Source organism: Ahaetulla prasina, chromosome 1 (genome assembly GCF_028640845.1).
Source record: "Ahaetulla prasina isolate Xishuangbanna chromosome 1, ASM2864084v1, whole genome shotgun sequence".
Lineage (NCBI taxonomy): Eukaryota > Metazoa > Chordata > Lepidosauria > Squamata > Colubridae > Ahaetulla > Ahaetulla prasina.
In genome coordinates, this window is record NC_080539.1 from 176,339,733 (window position 1) to 176,352,949 (window position 13,217).

Below are 13,217 nucleotides of genomic sequence, written 5' to 3' on the forward strand. Positions count from 1 at the left end.
TCTTAATAACAGGCTTTACCAGCGTGAGCTACCACGGCCCCTTATAGCATGTGTCCAGTGATTATGCAGAGCACATGACCCATTCTTTGAAGACGAGCCATAAAATATACCCACATTAACTTTAGCTCTTTAAAAGGATGCATAATAAAAACTACAGCATCAAACATTTTTTCAACAATAGAATATTCCGCAAGGCCAAGTGAATTTATTAGGAAACAGATACCATACAAGACAGGGCAGCATAGAAAGGACGTGGTAATCCTCAACTTACAACCATTTGTTTAGTGATTGCTCGCAGCTGCAACAGCACTGAAGTGATTTATGGCCATTTTTCATATTTATGACCATTATAGCTTCCCCATGGTTACATGATTAAAATTCGGCTGCTTGGCAACTGGTTCATATTTATGACGGTTGCCGTGTCCCAGGGTCATGTGATCCCCTTTTGTGACCTTCTGACAGATGAAGTCAGTGCAGAAGCTAGGTTCACTTAACAACTGCGTTACTAATTTAATAACTGCAGTGATTCACTTAACAACTGTGGCAAATAGTCATAAAAAGGTGCAAACCTCACTTAATGATTGTCTTGCTTAGCAACAGAAATTTTGGGCTCAATTGTGGTCTAGGTCAAGGATTAGCTACCTCTAGTTGAACTGCTAAATTTGAAAAATTCAGTTTAAATTTGTTCCCTATGTTCTACAGTCATCACATCACTAAACTGAAAACAATAAGCCATTTGAAGTCACAGATTTCTGGAACAGCTGAATAGTATATATTTTATTTATTCATTCATTCATCAAACTCAACCCAAACCATTTGACTCTGCGCAGCATACAAAAAGAAGGGGGGGAAAACTATCATCAATACAAAATAACATATTACATTACAATAGAGTAAAATAATGGAGTGGCAATCACAAACTGCTGTGATACATACAGTGTGCACACTTGAGGACGTTTAGCTGTTTATCCACATGTGTCTTCCTCAGGCATGTTTCAATATATGGGCAATAAAGTTTTCAGAATTCTTAGTAGGAAACCTGGAGAACTGTATCTCCTTACTTAGATGGCTGAGCAGAAGTCTGTGTTCAGAAGTCTAGTTCATTCTATTTAGTTTGCTTTTCTGTTCAAATATACTACAAATATAAGAAGTGGATCTCAGATTGCCTCTTTGTCCCATTCAGTGGTGATATCTGAACCAGTTTACAACCGGTTCGTTGGCTGTGCATGCGCGCATGCATAGTGCGCATCATGCACCAAATGCGAGGTGCGTGCGTGTGAGCTGCATGCCAGAAGGAGGCATGGGGTAAGTAGAACAGTGATCAACTGTGGCGCACAATCTTTTTTTAACTTTTAAAAGCATTTTTTTACAACCTATTCGGCCGAATAGGTTATAAAAAAATGCTTTTAAAAGTAAAAAAAAAGGCTCCGACGATCGCGCGGCTCAGCTGTGATCGTCAGAGCCTTTTTTTTTTACTTTTAAAAACACAGTATTCATACTACACATTGTACATCAGATCACTATTTTCCCCAATAAAATCTGATGTACAGTATTATGATGGCTTCAACTCATTTGTTGTTTTCCTACACACTGAAGCCCCACTTGTCTGTCTATCTATCTATCACATTTCTAAACTGCCTATAAGTGGTTTCTGCAGATTGATATACAGCAGTGATGGTTAACCTTTTTGGTGCTGAGTGCCCAAAACGCACATGCGCGAATGCATATGCGGGTGCTCGAACCCCCAAAATGCAATGTGAGCACCCACACACATGTGCCTCATCCTGCACATGTGCACGCGTCCCCATGCATGTGTGCATGTCCCCATGCATGTGCAGGTGTTCCCTGCACATGCGTGTGTCTCCCACACATGCGCTGTGCACCCCTACACCCCATTTTGGCTTCCAGGTTGGTGCAGGAGGATTTCCAGGCCTAAAATGGGGCACAGGGGCGCGTGCATGCAAACCCCCAAAATGCAGTGTGAGCACCCATGTATGCACCCCGCCTCCCCTGCACGTGCGCATACACAACCCCACATGCTCCCCACCCCCCGTGCATGCACAGCAGAGACCCAAAGACCAGCTGGCGGGTGGGAGGCATGCACGCATGTGCAGTGGAGCCGGGCTGGGGCAACGGCTGGCGTGCCCACAGAGAGGGCTCTGTGTGCCACATGTGCCATAGGTTCACTGTCACAGGCATATAGATTCCTGTGGGTCACTCCCACTGATTTCTTGTAAGCAGTGACAAGACAAACTTGTAAGTGTGATGAACACTCAGAGCACTATCAGTACCCTGCACAAAAAGACCTGATAGCTTCTGTTTGATTGAATCAGACAAGCATTCCTCCAGTCACTCAGGGCAATTCCCCTTATCCTGCAGTCAGTTGTGCATTCAGGGAGAGCCTCCATTGGGCTGCCACAAAAACGACCAGTTAACGGCATCTGACGATCATAGCCAAGGAAATCCATTTGACATAATCAAATATTTCTCCTGCCCTTAACCAGAGTACGTGGGTGTTTTCAAAATACTTGAACTGCACATGTTTTCCTTTAGAGGAAGAGGAAGTCCTACAGTATGCTGAAGATGACTAAGCAGAACCTGCAGCCTTGAAATAATATCATGCCTGATTCTCCACAAATGAATAATTAAAAAATAAAGTGTATGTTTCCCTGCCTTTTCTTGCATCCCGTTAGCAATACGTCTTGGGATGCGATCTTGTGACACTGAAAACATCATCAAGGGCACAGCTGGGTGCTCAATCCTTGCTGTGGAAATCAGTGGTGTTTTTTTCCAACTAAACATGCATGGAATTGCACTGTCAGATAAATGAGCCATTTCTCCTTTCCTGGCATAACTTCCCATGGTGATCCATCTCAGCTGAAGATTCTTCCTTCTAGACTCGAGATGCAATTCCTCCACAACGCTCAAATATAGTCCAAGGGGAATTCTGATCAGAGTCAGCCTAGTTAAGTTTGAGGATTCCAGGTTCCCTATCTTTGCCCAAAGAGTATATTGTGCATGTACACGTATTCCCTTTTGGAGTAAGCAGGGTTGTACAAACCAGGGGTGGGTTCTACTTACTTTACTATCGGTTCGCATTGTGTCCAGATAGAGCTTGGAACTGTGAGTTAGTAGTCATTGGTTTGACTTTTATATGTAATTTTAAACCTTATTTTATAAAATAAGTATATATATAAATGATCAGTCAGTGAATATTAGAACAGCATATAAACCCTGTTAAATAAAGAACAAAATTTTGCCATCTCCCTGTCTGCTTCCCTGCCAATCTGTTTGTCTGTTTTTTCCTCCTTTTTAATTTGTTTTTTTTTTGTTTTGTTTTCGTGGTTTGTACCAGTGGTGGGTTGCCCCCAGTTCGGACCGGTTCTATAGAACCGGTAGTAAAATCGGTGGGAGGCTCCGCCCACTGACCCAAACGTCATCAAGATTCTTCTGCGCATGCACAGAATACTCCACCACCACCACCTTACAAAAAAGGACACTTTATGTCACAACTGTCCCCCAAATTTACTCAAAAGCCAAGTTTTAATGGTCTTTCAGAAGTCCAGTGAGGTTGAAGCCATATGGTTGGGGTTTGGAAGAAGAAAAACAGTGGTTGAAATCTGCAGTATGGCATTTTCTGAGTGGAGAGGGAGACAAAGGGAATCTCTTTCACCTTATTCTACTGGATGAGTAGATAAAATTGGAACAAGGCAGTATGAGTTTTTTAAAAAGACTCCCAGACTGTAAACCTGATCTTTTGGAAAGATCTGGTGTCTTTTGGAAAAACACCTTTGGGACCAGAGTAAGACCTTGATTGCTTTGACTTGAAAGGCAAAATTCAATATCATCAGAATAATGATGATACCTGGCCTCATACCAATGAATCATCTCTGTCAACAATTCTATATTGATGAGATATTGGAGTTGAGTAGTTGTCAGGCCTGGAAACCATACTAGACTTTAGGGTTCCAGACGCTGCCACATTTTTCCCCTGAGGGGAAGAACGGGGGGTTGAGGGGTATGTTAACATTCTTCAAGCGGTCAAGGTCGGATGGTGTTCACATCTGCAGGAAGAGTGGCGAGAAGATATTCGAATGAACTGGGAGAACGTGGGACCATGTGACCATCAAAGGGGTCAGGGGGGTGGGACTCTTGGGGTTTGTATAACTGGGAAAAGAATGCGGAAGTTCAGTTTTGGAATTTCACCCATCGTGTGCCAGTTTCCTCATGCTAGTAAAGAACTCTGAAAGACAATGGCTTCTGAGTTTTTTTTATGCAGAAGAGGTTTTTCTGGAACCTTGACAGTAGTATGCCAAGCTTTGTGGCATCCTACAACCAAGATACCTAGAGCTTGACCTCTTCCTCTAACTGCTATCACTTGAGATAGAGAAAGTGGAGGATATCTATCTAAATGTATTTCACACCACACTTTTCCATTTTACTACCTTTGCAAAACTTCTGTGTTTCTACCATCTTTTATTCATACATTGTTTTTGTTCTCACTTCTCTCTTTTTGAAAACATTATAATTTCCACTCAGCTACAGTTTTTTCGGTCTCCCCCTCACTCTCCACCCACTCGCACTTTTTTTTTATTTTGTATATTTTATTTGCAATTCAATCTTAATTTGTTTTCTTATAATGACCAAACCATCTCTAGGTACTTCTTTTGTACTGGTTATGTTTTATTCAAATCACATTCATTTGGAACTTACTCATTCTAATCCAGTGGTGGCGAACCTTTGGCGTTCTCGCATGCTGGCCTGCGTGCCAGAAGTGGCACACGAAACTGTCCCATCCCGAATGCGCAGCCTCGCCAGCTCTCGTCGCGTTCTTGTGCTCAAATGCACGCCAGTGGGCTGGCCATCGCACACGCGGTGCTGGCGACCCCAAAAATGCAGCGGTCCATTGCGCATGCACGCGATGCCAACCCAGAAGGCTGGGTGCTGGCTTGCGCATGCGCGATGGACCGCCACACTTCCAGGGTCCGTCAGAACCGCGCACGTGACGGCCAGCTGACTGGTGCACGTTTGAGCGCAGGAACGCGAGGAGGAGCCAGCGAGGCTGTGCATTCGGCACGGGACAGTTTCACATGCCACTTCCGGCACGTGTGCCATAGGTTCGCCAACACTGTTCTAATCCTTACCTCTTCATATTTTACCCTATCTCATAAGTACCTGACTCCCACTACATTCTCATTACTTTTATGTTTTTCATGACATACCCACTTCTCACTTCCATATATGAAAGTAGGTAGAATCCTTCCCCACCCATTTAAAAAGCCACTTTCTCTTCTTTCAATAAACAGTCATCTCTCAAAACAGACCATATAATGCCCATATTCTTCTACAAGCATTTGTATTCCTTAAAATGTTTCAATCCATTTTCCTGTCTTTAATAAACATTCTAAAAAGGTACACACAATTACCTATTTGTAAGCATTTCATTATGTACCATGTTTCCCTGAAAATAAGACCCCGTCTTATATTTTTTTGAACCCCAAAATAAGTGCTTGGGCTTATTTTTGGGGAGGTTTTATTAATTTGGGGCACATGGAGCAAGAAGGGACTCCTCTTGCCATCTTACCTGATTTCCAGCTCTGCGTTTAAATATTTTTGGGGAGGACTTATTTTGGGGGGGAGGCTTATTTTAGGGCATGCACTCAAAAGCCTGATTGGGCTTATTATCACAGGATGTCTTATTTTCGGGAAAACAGGGTAGGTATAACTTGCAATTGTTTATTTTATTTTCCCTGTGACTCTGGGCAGTTTGCAATTAATTTCTAAAATTAATCTGTAAAATACTTAGCACATTGAGTCCACAATCCTGGAATAGGAGAGAAACCTGCTTCCCTTATCACCATTCACTGTAGTCTAAGATACAATTATCACCCATTTATGGATTCCTATTTTTATTCATGCCGACAATGACTTAGATTAAAAAAAATACTACTATGTGACATACGTTGTAGCCCTTCTATTCATAATTAAATATATATCCTTAATTTCCTGTTTATATACACAATCTCACACCATAAGATCTTCATTAAGATGTACTTTTTCCTTCTTCTCCTAGTTTCATAGACATGTGTTTATTTTTATATATATATATATATATATATATATATATATATATATATATATATATATATATATACATACACACAATTTTCTCATTACCTCATGTTTTCCCTTTTACTCTGCTTACATTCCAAGTTATAATATTCCCAATACAGAGGCATCACCTACCATAATGGGCCAATAGTTGCTGACCTCTCCAGCCCACATGGCTTAATTTAAAACCAACATTATATAAATATATATTAAACAGAGGCAGGGGAGAAAAAGATGAAGAAATAAAACAACTGTGGGGTGGGGGTGGGGAAGAAAACAAGTATTATTTTACATATAAGAAACCATTCAGCCTAATTTTTAAACTCATTTGTATACCTTGACTATAAAATAATACTAACAGGTCTTTCTATTGCACCAGTAAAATGGCTTTTCAGAAAGCAAACACACGTTATTTTTCCAAAATGATAATTCTGGGTTGCATGTCTTTCTAATATAGTAGTGTTTTACCATTCCTCTCCCATGTTTGATCAATCCATAATTCTTCAGATTACACCCATCATCAGGAGCGTGGTGGCGCAGTGGTTAGAATGCAGCATTGCAAACTAATTCTGCTGACTGTCAGTGGTTCGATCCTCACTGGCTCAAGATTGACTCAGCCTTCCATCCTTTAGCGGTAGGTAAAATGAGGACCCAAATTGTTGGGGGCAATAGGCTGACTCTGTAAAGCTCTGCAAAGAGGTATATAAGCACTATTGCTATCATGGCTTTGCTCAATCAAGATCTTCCATCACTATTTAGTAATGCAGAGAAGGTGTAGATCAGAAGTACCAAACACATGGCCCTAGGCTGGGTATAACACACAATACTCCCAAGTGTGGCCTGAACCAATTTAAATACAGTTTGGGAAATATTTCAGAAAATAAAAATTAAAAATAGGCAATATTACATTTTTAAACTAAATAATAATGTCCACCAATCATCAAAAGAAATCCGAGCTTGCAACCTGAACAAGTTTGCTGTCTTGGTCTAGCCGCAGCAATGCAGGTCCGGTCATTCAGCATTGCTAGCCACAGACTGAACAGCATTGTGTAACAAGATCTCCTTCTCAGTCTGTGCTGCAGCAGCACCGACTACCCCAAGCATCCCTAGGTGCTGCAATTAAGCTGAGGCAGCAAGCTTGTGCCTTTTCCCACTCAGCAGGCAGGCACCTACTTGAGACCCCAGTATTTCCAGTGCAATAAAGGAGCCCTTCCCTCCAAATCAGGTTGAATTTATTTATTTCCTTCCTTCCTTCCTTCCTTCCTTCCTTCCTTCCTTCCTTCCTTCCTTCCTTCCTTCCTTCCTTCTTTCTGAAAAGAGTTAATTAATATCTCTTGACCTTGGGCTGCACAAGATCGGTGATCATTACTAATATTATAATAAATTCCATTTTTAAGTTAATAATTACATTTGAAATAAGTTTAGAATACATTCAGAAAAGAAGAAAATAATAAGGGGAGGGGAGGGGATATAAATGCTTTTTTTATAATTCTTTTGATAAAATAATTTATGGGGAAAGATGTCAACATTCCAGCAAAGAACATTAATTTTGAATATTCTAATAGTGATTCGTTTTGCAACAATTTTGAAACTTTTCAAAACATATTAAAGCATACATTTGTATTCTTTTTATCTACAACTAGTTTCTTCTTGATTGCTATGCATTTATATAATACGTATATGAATACACATAAATTTTGAAAACAGTCAAATTCATAGTAATACATTTATTTTTACATAGTACTCATAACTAGTTCCTTTCTGATTTTAATTTTAAAATTCTTTTAAAAAGGAAATATATAAATACAGTATGTGGTTTTCTGTCAATAAGTGCCTGCAAGGATTTATATGTAGGGTTTAGTGGTCCTTGCTTCTACCTGAGTTTGATACTGTTGGAGTAGATGAAAATACTGGCCTTAGTTTTAATAGAGTCTCTTGCAGCATTCCCAGCTAATGTTAAGTATAATGCCAATCAATTCTGACATATTTTTCCCATATGCCATAAGAGCAACCAAAGTTCAGAAATTTGTGTTTTGTGCAAGCTACCACCTCTAGAGACTACTTTATAAGCCAACATTTTATCCCACCACATCACACATATGGAGATCCAGCCGTTCTGAGGCTGACCGGACACTAGTTAGGTCCTATAGCAGGACCTACCTAGTGGCATTGAGGGATGCGAAATGTTCCTACGTTTCCTCCCTCATTGTGTCGGCAGATAACCGCCCAGCCACCCTGTTTCGGGTGACCCGCTCTCTCCTTCAACAGGAGGGGCGGGAGGACCCCCTACAAGGGCGTGCCGAGGAGTTTAACGGTTATCTATGCGATAAAATCGTTCAGCTTCAGGACGGATTGGATCAAAATTGGGTAGATCCAGGTGAGAGTTCCGAGACCCGTCTTGTTGAGGTGGTTTGGGATAACTTTGACCCTGTGACTCCCGAGGACATGGACAGGTTGCTGGGAAGGTTGAATGCCACCACATGTTTACTGGATCCGTGCCCCTCCTGGTTAGTACTGGCTACTCAGGAGGTGACACGAGGCTGGCTCCGGGGGATTACAAATGCTTCTTTGCAGGAGGGGGTCTTTCCCGCTGCCTTGAAAGAGGTGGTGGTGAGACCTCTCCTCAAGAAGCCTTCCCTGGATCCAGCTGTTTTAGGGAATTACCGGCCAGTCTCCAATCTTCGCTTCACGGCGAAGGTTGTAGAGAGTGCAGTGGCATGTCAGATACCCCAGTACCTGGATGAAGCTGTCTATCTAGACCCGTTCCAGTCCGGCTTCCGGCCCAGATACAGTACGGAGACAGTTTTGGTCGTGCTGGTGGATGATCTCTGGAGGGCCAGGGACAAGGGTTACTCCTCTGCCCTGGTCCTATTAGATCTCTCAGCGGCTTTTGATACCATCGACCATGGTATCCTGCTGCGCCGGTTGGAGGGGTTGGGGGTGGGAGGCACCGTTTATTGGTGGTTCTCCTCCTACCTCTCTGACCGGACGCAGACGGTGTTGACAGGGGGGCAGAGATCGACTCCGAGGTGCCTCATGTGTGGGGTGCTGCAGGGATCGATTCTCTCACCCCTCCTGTTCAACATCTATATGAAGCCACTGGGTGAGATCATCAGTGGCTTTGGGGTGAGATACCAACTGTACGCTGATGACACTCAGCTGTACTTTTCCACCCCAGGCCACCCCAGCAAAGCTGTCAAAGTACTGTCCCGGTGTCTGGAAGCCGTACGGGTCTGGATGGGGAGGAACAGGCTCAAACTTAATCCCTCCAAGACGGAGTGGCTGTGGATGCCGGCACCTCGGTACAGTCAGCTGCAGATGCGGCTGTCTGTCGGGGGCGAGTCATTGGCCCTGATGGAGAAGGTATGCAACTTGGGCATGCTCCTGGATGGTCAGTTGTCCTTTGAAGATCATTTGGCGACCGTCTCCAGGAGAGCTTTTTATCAGGTTCGCCTGATCCGCCAGTTGCGTCCCTTCCTGGACCGGGATTCCCTATGCACGGTCATTCATGCTCTCGCTACCTCTCGCCTGGACTACTGCAATGCTCTCTACATGGGGCTCCCCTTGAAGAGCACCCGGAGACTTCAGCTAGTCCAGAATGCGGCTGAGCACGTTATTGAGGGAGCGGTTCGGAGCTCCCACGTAACACCTATCCTGCGCAGACTGCACTGGCTACCTGTTGTTTTCCGGGTGTGCTTCAAGGTATTGGTTACCACCTTTAAAGCGCTCCATGGCTTAGGACCGGGCTACCTACGGGACCGTCTACTGCCGGCCTCTATCTCCCAGTGTCCGGTGCGTTCCCACAGAGAGGGACTCCTCAGGGTGCCGTCAGCCAAACAGTGTCGACTGGCGGCCCCCAGGGGGAGGGCCTTCTCTGTGGGGCTCACCCTGTGGAACGAACTTCCCCTCGGGCTTCGACAACTACCTGACCTTAGGACCTTTCGCCGCGAACTTAAAACCTATTTATTTCATATGGCTGGACTGGCCTGATTTTAATTTTAAATTTTAATTGAATTGTTGATGGGTTTTAAATTTTGTAATTTTATGGGGTGTAATTTCATTTTAAATTTTCTGGCATATTTGAATCAGTTTTTTAAGGGTTGTTTTAATTATTGAGTATGTTTGTTTGTATTTTATTTGCCTGTTCACTGCCCTGAGTCCTTCGGGAGAAGGGCGGTATACAAATTAAAACATTATTATTATTATTATTATTATTATTATTATTATTATTATTATTATTATTATTAATATTCCCTTATCATCCTTGATTTCTTTTGTACAGGTAGTCCTCAACTTACAACAGTTCATTTAATGACCATTCAAAGTTACAATGGCGTGGGAAAAACTTGACTTATGACCAGTTTTCATACTTATCATTGCACCATCTCTGTGGTCATGTGATCAAAATTCAAATACATGGCAACTGACTCATATTTATGACGATTGCGGTGTCCTGGGGTTATGTGATCACCTTTTGTGCCGTTGGACAAGCAAAATCAATGCAGAAGCCAGATTCACTTAACAAACATGTTATTAACTTAACAACCACAATGGTTCACTTAACAGTTATGGTAAGAAAGGGTGTAAAATCAGGCAAAACTCACTTAACATATGTCTCACTTAGCGACAATAATTTTGGGCTCAATTGTGGTCATAAGTCAAGGTCTACCTGTCGTGTCCCACTCCTCCGCTGACGGCCGGGTCAGGGAAATCCGAATCAGGCTTGCCTCTGCAGCTCTGCCCAAAGTCCTAGCAAAGTCCTCAGAGCAGACAGGAGACCAGTAAGTGACTTCAGCAAGATAAGTTCGACTTTTGCCTGACTCAGAGACTGCCAGAAAGTAGATCCTTTATATAGGCCATGGGGTGTGGCTCCATGACTCAGCACTCATTAAGGCCTGCCCCTCCCTTCCTTCTGTTGCCTCCGCCTATCCAATCTTCTGATGCGAGGATTACTCCAATCAGCTGTTGGGAATAAACCCTCCTCAGGCTCACCTGCTGTGGAGGAGGGGGAGGGGTCTAGCTGCTCCGTTTGCCTGGGCATGGAGTCAGGGCTGGGGCCGGGAGGTGCTCCTTCTTCTGCAGTTTGTCTGGGCATGGAGCCAGGACTGGGGCCGGGAGGCATACATTCCTCCGTGTTCGGGAGCAGATAAGAAGGCCCCGGCTGCTCTGAGGGCGGGCAAGACACAACACTACCTGTATAATGAAACACAGTTTCACCTCTGATTTTCTGGGAGGTTAGAGTTTATAAAGTTTCCCTTAACATACCGATATTTGGGAAATACTTCCCACCAACTAGGAGGTGGATGTAGAATAGCTACATATACTTGGGATGTACATAAAGTTATGATGTCATACTAGGAGGATCAGAGTCTAGATCTATTGCAACATATTTTCCTGTTTATCATTTATAAAGCTCCCAGAAATTGTGGAACCACATGGAATATAAATTCAAATAAATACAATTAATATTAATTTGCTTGCAGCTAATTTACCAAATTGTTAAAATGGTAATTAATATGGCAAATTATATGTACCATATTATTTTATCTGTCATTTAATTTTTAATTGGAGGGAGCCACCCAGAGTTAGATGTAAGATGGACAGTTATATAAATGTTATAAAGAAATAAAGTAATTGTAAAATTGATCATTACTTTTACTTTGTGTTTAGGACTTTTCTAGATTCCATTTCCTTTCAGTTTTACTCATAGGTTTTCATCACACATTGCTCTATTTTCTGTAATACTAATTTATGCTAATATGTCATATCATATTCTCTGACATTTGTTGCACTTTATACATGTTGCATTTGTGTGTATTTAGTATATTGAATAAATCATAAGCCCCCACAAATGATGACATAGAAATTATTTGTTCCATTATTATATTCACTGTGAAACTTAGACATCCATACCATTTTAAAATAAACAAAAGGGTTAATTCATATTGTAACCAATGTAAAACTGTAACTTGTCCTTGTATTTATTTTACTCGGATATAGAGGAAAATTTTTCCTAGTACAGTATACATCTGAGTATAATAAATGAAAAAAACCAAGTTTTTTACACTGAGCACAAGATTAATCTTTTTTGGTTTTTGTCAGAAGAATTCTTTTATTAATGACTGCATTTGTACACAGCATCAGCACTATTTATACGGGGCTAGTCATCTTTCAAAACACTAACCAGAGAATCCCAAAGGTGCTTTTTCAAGAGGCAACTGGACTTTATGGTTTTTCTTTGAAGACGTTTTGCTTCTCATCCAAGAAGTTTCTTCAGGTCTAACCAGAGAAATTCTCAGAACAGCCAGCTTAAAAGAAAAAGGAGAAGGTAGCAATCTGAGAAATCCTGTTCTGCTTTGTAGTACATTTCCATCCTTCTTTTTCATAATCACAAACTTCGCTGTTATGGGTTATTTGGGAAATACTTCCCACCAACTAGGAGGTGGATGTAGAATAGCTACATATACTTGGGATGTACATAAAGTTATGATGTCATACTAGGAGGATCAGAGTCTAGATCTATTGCAACATATTTTCCTGTTTATCATTTATAAAGCTCCCAGAAATTGTGGAACCACATGGAATATAAATTCAAATAAATACAATTAATATTAATTTGCTTGCAGCTAATTTACCAAATTGTTAAAATGGTAATTAATATGGCAAATTATATGTACCATATTATTTTATCTGTCATTTAATTTTTAATTGGAGGGAGCCACCCAGAGTTAGATGTAAGATGGACAGTTATATAAATGTTATAAAGAAATAAAGTAATTGTAAAATTGATCATTACTTTTACTTTGTGTTTAGGACTTTTCTAGATTCCATTTCCTTTCAGTTTTACTCATAGGTTTTCATCACACATTGCTCTATTTTCTGTAATACTAATTTATGCTAATATGTCATATCATATTCTCTGACATTTGTTGCACTTTATACATGTTGCATTTGTGTGTATTTAGTATATTGAATAAATCATAAGCCCCCACAAATGATGACATAGAAATTATTTGTTCCATTATTATATTCACTGTGAAACTTAGACATCCATACCATTTTAAAATAAACAAAAGGGTTAATTCATATTGTAACCAATGTAAAAC